Source organism: Oratosquilla oratoria, chromosome 21 (assembly GCF_046742065.1).
Source record: "Oratosquilla oratoria isolate Oo_2021 chromosome 21, ASM4674206v1, whole genome shotgun sequence".
Classification (NCBI taxonomy): Eukaryota; Metazoa; Arthropoda; class Malacostraca; order Stomatopoda; family Squillidae; genus Oratosquilla; species Oratosquilla oratoria.
Window position 1 is genome coordinate 24,026,281 of NC_134797.1, and position 7,500 is coordinate 24,033,780.

Consider the following 7,500-nt stretch of genomic DNA (forward strand, 5'->3'; position numbering starts at 1 on the left):
GACCGCGTGGGCCTTGGGACGCGCCTCGCTGGGCTACAAGTTCAGAGCAGGACTGGGCCTTGGTAACAGGACCCGGCTGTTTATAAACATTGGTGCGTACCCAAACGTAGCGAGGAAGACAGCCGCACAGAAACATAGCTTTGCAGGGCCAAGATGGTGCTTTCGTATGGATACAAAATGCCTGTAGTACAGGTGCCAAAAGGACTCAACCTACACATTTGTAATATGAGGCCACAGCCCAGCTATTTCTACACAACATATATATGCCTTGGCTACCCCATTGCTGTCACGGCGATACTATAAGACAAAATATCGCGTAGATGCTCGTGTGGGGCGGGGACGCCACACTTACACGTGGACACACACACACACACACACACACACACACACACACACACACACACACACACACACACACACACACACACACACACACACACACACACACACACACACACACACACACACACACACACACACACACACTTGCACACACACACACACACACACACACACACACACACACACACACACACACACACACACACATACACTTGCACACACACACACACCTACACATACACGAGCACGCAAGCACGCACACATATGTGCATATATGCACTCATATCCACACACGGTTTGCTGGTGTATTGGTCGTCGTCATGGGTGATCATACGACAACGAATATCGATCCCCGATCAGGGCTCAAAAAGATTCACAATTTACATAGCGTGTTACCGTGCTCCTTGAGCAAGGGGATGGTTGTGTGATGTGTTAAAGGTCAGCGCTCCCCAACTAGAGGATAATGTGAGCAATTAGCTCTCGTCTGAAGTGGGGGAGGGGGGGGTTGATAACTGTAAATCACCAGTCCAGCACGTGATCCAAGACCAAGGTGAATCAGATACTGTGTACCTTTTTCTTTTTTATTAAAGTAGTGTGTAAGTAGAAGAGGGATAGTGAGTTGGGTAACCCTTCGTCCCTTAAAGTGGCGGAGATAGGGATGGAGGTCGATTTTTTATTTTATCGTCTTTTATTTTTTCTTTGTTTTTTCGTTTTTCTTTACTGACTCGCTCGTTCTTGGTAGGTACGGGAAGCCTTCTTTTTTCTTCTTCTTTTCTTCTTTTTTCTTGACTCATTATTCATTGAAATAATCTCAGGGTTTGTTTTGGTAATGTAAATGTCGGAAGAGCAGACTTTACTGTAAGAATTTGGAGAAAAAGAAATTTTGCAAAGCAGAAGGAAAGAAAAAATTGAAGTTCACAATATGTAGGAAGACATGCTCCTTTTGGTACAAGAACTGACAGTATAAAAAAGAAATGGTGGAGAAAGGGAAAGAAAATAAGCTCAATCTGAAGAAGGAATTACGAGACGACCAAGAGGGAGACGAGGAGGGTTTGCAGACGACGACGACGACGACGACGACGAGTGGAGGAAGGTGGCCAAGCAACTCAGCAGGGTGGTGATGGTCGACGTCGCCTCTGAAAAGCCTGACGCTGCGTCGTGATGCTGAGGTCCCGCGGTAATATGGAGGTTCTTAGCTGTGATTTAGTAGTTGAGGGCGCAGTGAATAATGTAGATTTTTGTCTCATGATCTACGGTCTTAAGCCCAGCAAGTGAAAGTTGTCGCAGGACCTTCCTGTGGAGTTTGAACATCACACACGTCTTGTACGAGATGCGAGAGAACTTGGTCGAGATGCAGGAGTCGAAGTTGATGCTAAAGTGGCTCTCAGCCTTGTCGTGGCATTTCTTTGGCTCCTGAGAGGTCGCCACGGCAGGAAGAATGAGAAGACATTACGGCGCAATTTGGAATGGTTTGCATAAGATGTGCAGTAACGCCTTTGCTACTGGAGAGATGCCATGGGCATGAATAAGAATGAGAAGGAAAATGAAAGGAAAGGTACCACATGAATGAGTTGACCAAGATGGGATGCAACTCCTTCACAAAGGTAAGCTACAAAGATGAATAGAATAGGCTAGCGGTAGGCAAACCTGATGGAGAAATTTATTCAAAGCTCAGTCCAAAAACCGTGCTGCGCTTCCATATGAAGATGAGGGTGTTGATGAGATTTGAATATGAGTGGTGGGGAGACGGTTCTCTCCGACGTCCGTTTTGTAATGCCACTTGATGGACTATTCTTCGCCCTTCTCGAAGAACATGGCTTCGCAATGATCTCACAAACGATATAATGGTCTTTGAGGATCAATCCCGCTGGAAGACCTTTTGGTCTGTGAAGAGGGCAACTGCTACAATCACCAACTTGATTTCGATTTGATGAAAAGATGTGACGGATGCCTTCGGCCACGGTCATAGCACCTTTGGTCCGGAAACGCAATTTAAAGGTTTTATTATGGCGAGCGACAAATGATTCATTGCAGCAGCATGGTGGAGTTAAGCTGCCTGCGGTAAAAGCCTTTATTTATTTGAATGTGACCCCCACCAGACTATTTCATTCAGTTATAGGGTGGTTCCCTGACTGTTGGAGGTAATGCGAAGATTTTTTTATGGTTTTCAAAAATTCTGCAAGAAAGACGAAAAGGGCAAAATTTGAAATGCCCGTAGAAGCCTTTATCTTTTTTTTATATGGCCCCCACCAGACTATTTCATTCAGTTGTATGACGATTCCCTGTCTGATGGAGATAATGCATTTTTTTTTCTTTTTTTTTCAAAAATTCTGCAAGAAAGCCGAAAAGGACAAATGTTGAAATGCCCGTAGAAGACCATTGAAGAAAGTAAAGAGACGATGAGTGTTTCCGTTCGAAGTCCATTGTCGGTCCCAGTGACCTGAGGACCAGTGGGGGATGCAATAAACAAAGGTTAGGGCTGAGGTCACGAGCGTAACAAAGAGTCCATGAATGACGAATGACCTTTGGTAGTTGGAGTGTGATGACAGGTCATTACGAAGGTCATGACCTGTCATTACGAAGGTGATGACCTCTGTCGGACGTCCAAAGGTCGTTCACCGCCCCCTTTGGGACGTGCATCCTAGCCTTTCGTTATTGTTATCATTATTTATCGTTATTGTTATGAATGTTATTATTACTATCGTTATACTATTATATTATTATTACTATTATGATTATTATCGTCATTTTATACGTTTTCTGTTGCTAGGTTTATTATACTTTAGGGTTTTTTCCATGACGTAATATCATTTGATTTGATATTTCATCCCTGTTACTGCGAAATATGGCAACGTTGTTCCTAAGGTTTATGGTCACCATAGGAAACGTTAGTCATAGACAGGGTTCTCAGGACACAGTATTGTGAATATTTGTGAATTTTATTCTGAAATTTTATAAACATGTGAGAATATGTGATTTTGATGTGAGAATCTTGGCTGTTGTGGAATTGGGGGTTTGTGGTTATTGAGATTAACGGTGAAATTTGGCAACACTGGTTTGAAAGTTTATGCTATGGTGAAATTTGGCAACAATGCTGGAAATATTTGTGATGTATAATATGGCAACAATTTTATGAAGGTTTGATATGAGAAATTTGGCAACAATGCTGGAAATGTTTGTGATGTATAATTTGGCAACACATTTATGAAGTTTTGAGATGAGAAATTTGGCAACAATGCTGGAAATGTTTGTGATGTATAATTTGGCAACACATTTATGAAGGATTGAGATGAGAAATTTGGCAACACATTTATGAAGTTTTGAGATGAGAAATTTGGCAACACATTTATGAAGGATTGAGATGAGAAATTTGGCAACAATGCTGGAAATGTTTGTGATGTATAATTTGGAAACACATTTATGAAGGATTGAGATGAGAAATTTGGAAACAACGCAATGAAAATTATGTTCATTTTGATGAAAGTAGGCGACCTCTGGTGTATGACCGGGACATGTGGTTATAGTAAGTAGAATCTGGAGGAAGGAACTGGAGGATAAAATATACCCAAAGTCTTGAAGATGTCGTGTCACAATGAAAGCCTCAGGTGGATGGGAGAGAGAGAGAGAGAGAGAGAGAGAGAGAGAGAGAGAGAGAGAGAGAGAGAGAGAGAGAGAGAGAGAAAGGGTGGTGGACGATAGAAATGGAGGAGATCGAGCCAATGGGTGATAAAGAGAGACGTAAAGAATAGAAATGGAAGACGAAAGATGAAAAAAAGTTGAAGAGGGAGACTGTGTAAAGGGAAGAGATGATGAAATGGAAGAGTGTTGTGGTCTTGTGCGTGTGGAGGAGGAAGGGAGGCTTTGAAGTGTGGAGGGATGGAGAGAGAGAGAGAGAGAGAGAGAGAGAGAGCGGGAAGGGGGCAGAATGAGGAACGTCAAGAGGGGGGAGGGTCGAAATGATAGGTTTGATCATCAGTCCGGATTTTATGGGAGCTTAGGAAAAAGGAGGGTGGAGGAGGAGGAGGTGGAGGAGGAGGAGGAGGGGAGGAGAGGATGGTGTGTAGGAAGAATGAAATAAAGAAGAAAAGATGGAAATGAGAGAGAACAGAAGAGGAGGAATTGAAGGAGAAGAGGGGAGAGGAGGAGGAGAGGAAGAAGGTGGAGTTGGACGAATGAGTGTAAGAATGAAATAAAGAAGAAAAGAAAGAAAATGAAAGAAAACTGAAGATCAGGAATTGAAGGAGAAGAGGGGAGAGGAGGAAGAGAGGAAGAAGGTGGAGTTGGACGAATGAGTGTAAGAAGGAAATAAAGAAGAAAAGAAAGAAAACGAGAGAAAACTGAAGAGGAGGAGGAATTGAAGAAGAAGAGGGGAGAGGAGGAGGAGAGGAAGAAGGTGGAGTTGGACGAATGAGTGTAAGAAGGAAATAAAGAACGAATTGGAATGAAAATAAAGAGGAGCAGAGAGACAAATAGGAAGAAGAAAAGTAGGTTGAGGAGTAGAAGGAGAGAAAGGAAGAGAAGGCATTTGGGGGAACGAAAGAGGCGGAGGAGGAAGAGAAGGAAGAGGAATAAAGAGGAAGAATGAAAAGGGGGAAGAGGAGATGAGGGGATAAAAAGAGGAATAAAGAGGAGGAAGTGAAGGAAGAGGAATGAAAAAGGGGAAGAGGAGATGAGGGGATAAAAAGAGGAATAAAGAGGAGGAAGTGAAGGAAGAGGAATGAAAAAGGGGAAGAGGAGATGAGGGGATAAAAAGAGGAATAAAGAGGAGGAAGAAGAGAAAAAGGAGGAAGAGGAGGAGAGGGACGAGGGAGAAGAGGGCAAAGAATAAGAGAGAGGAAAAGAGCAAGAGAAAGGAAACTAAGAAAGAGAAAATAGAGAGCAAAATGAAACGCAGAATCTAGAGGAAAAGAAGAAGGACGGAGAGATGAAAAAAAAAGAGAGAGAAAATAAGATAGTGAAAAATTACACGAGGAATCTAGTTTTCTGCTTCTGAATTAGGGTGTGTGGTTCCAACGGAAGTGAATAGAATCACTTGGCGGCAGGCAGAATAAAAGGCACAGTACTGCCGGTATGGAGGTTTAGTTTATTATTATTATTATTAATATTATTATTATTATTATTATTATTATTATTATTATTATTATTATTACTACTACTATTGTAGTCGTAGTAGCAGTATTAGTAGTAATAGTAGTAGTAGTAGTAGTAGTAGTAGTAGTATATAAGAACATAACATAAGAATGAAGGAGACTGCAAGAGACCATAAGGCCTACACTAGGCAGCTCCGTATCGATCACCACCTGTCATCCCCATCCATAAAGTTGTCTAATCGTTTATCAAAACAACGGATAGTTTCAGCGCTTACTACATGGTTACTAAGTCTATTCCATTCGTCGACCACCCTATTAGTAAACCAATTCTTGCCAATTTCCTTTTTAAATCTAAATTTGTCCAGTTGTGGAGGTGCTGTGTCTTGCGACACTGCTTCTGACCCAGGGCAGTGGACTAGATGCAGGGATGACCCGTCATCCAGGAGGTGCCAAGATAAGAGGGAGGGAAGAGGGTGGAGTGGAGCGGAGTATGTTGGGGATGAAATGTGTGGGAGTGATTTTTATGCCTTTGTTTTTCTTGGCTACCTCCCTTGTAAGGGAGAAAAAGTCTTCGGTATATGTATGTATGTATTATTATTATTATTATTTTTTGTTTATTTTATCTATTTGTTCATTTATTTATTTTTCTAAGATAGACCATAACGTGAGAGAGTTGGTTATGGCACGCCAACTGATTCTGAAGACTTACAAAATTATCGGTAAATGATGCCACCTCTTCAAATAAACAAAATTTAATAAGAAATCAAACTGAAACCAAAGTGACCAGGAATTAAAATTCTTTGTCATAACTGTTCTAGGAAGACCGTAACAAAGTGTGAATCACGTGGAAATAATTCCATACTAAGAAGGTACTGTTAGCGCAGTTTAAAAAAAAAAAAAAAAAAAAAGATTACCGAACTCTGTCATAACCCCTTTGCCATCGGAGATAAATAGAATCGGCTGGCGGCAGTCGGAATGAAAAGGAAAAGGAACATCTGGTATGGAAGGGTCTAAAGTTATATTAATCACCTGTATGGAATCACATTCCATGAAGACTATTCAAGTCGGTGATCCATTTATTGCCTGAATGAAGCCATAAGGCGCTTACCATGTATGCGTGTATGTATGTACGTATATATACACGTATGTATGTACGTATGTAAATATATAAATATGTACGTATGTAATGTATATATGTAAGTACGTATGTATGTATATATGTATGTACATATGTATACATGTTAGTATGTACGTATGTGAATATATAAATATGTACGTATGTAATGTATATGTATATATGTATGTATGTACGTATGTATACATGTATGTATGTACGTATGTAAATATATATGTACGTATGTAATGTATATGTAAGTACGTATGTATGTATATATGTATGTACGTATGTATACATGTATTTATGTACGTATGTAAATATATAAATATGTACGTATGTAACGTATATGTATATGTAAGTACGTATGTATGTATATATGTATGTGCGTATGTATATATGCATGTGTATTTGGATATATGCATGGCATGTATGTGTGTATTCATTTCTTGTAAGAGGGAAAGGTATTCTGGTATATGTACGTATATCATCTGGTACACCCCAGTACTGAAATATTTGTGGGCCAAAAATAGCGAAATTGTGTTGGAAAATATTAAAGAAGCCAAAAGTAAATGTGAGAGAGAGAGCGAGAGAGTGAGGGAGTGGGTGAAACTGAGAGAGAGAAAGGGAGAGAGAGATAGAGAGAGAGAGTGGGTGAAACTGAGAGAGAGAGAGAGAGAGAGAGAGAGAGAGAGAGAGAGAGAGAGAGAGAGAGAGAAAGAGAGACTGAGAGAGCGAGCAAGCGAGTGATTGAGTGGGTGAAACTGAGAGAGAGAGAAAGAGAGAGAGTGAGCGAGTGAGTGAAACTGAGAGAGAAAGAGAGAGAGAGAGAGACTAACTGAGAGACAGATATTGAGAAAGAGATACTGAGAGACTATGACTAAGAGAAGGGAGTTCCACCGCTCAAGAGAAGAGAAAAAAGAGCAGAAAAATAATTTAGTAAAAGAGAGAAAG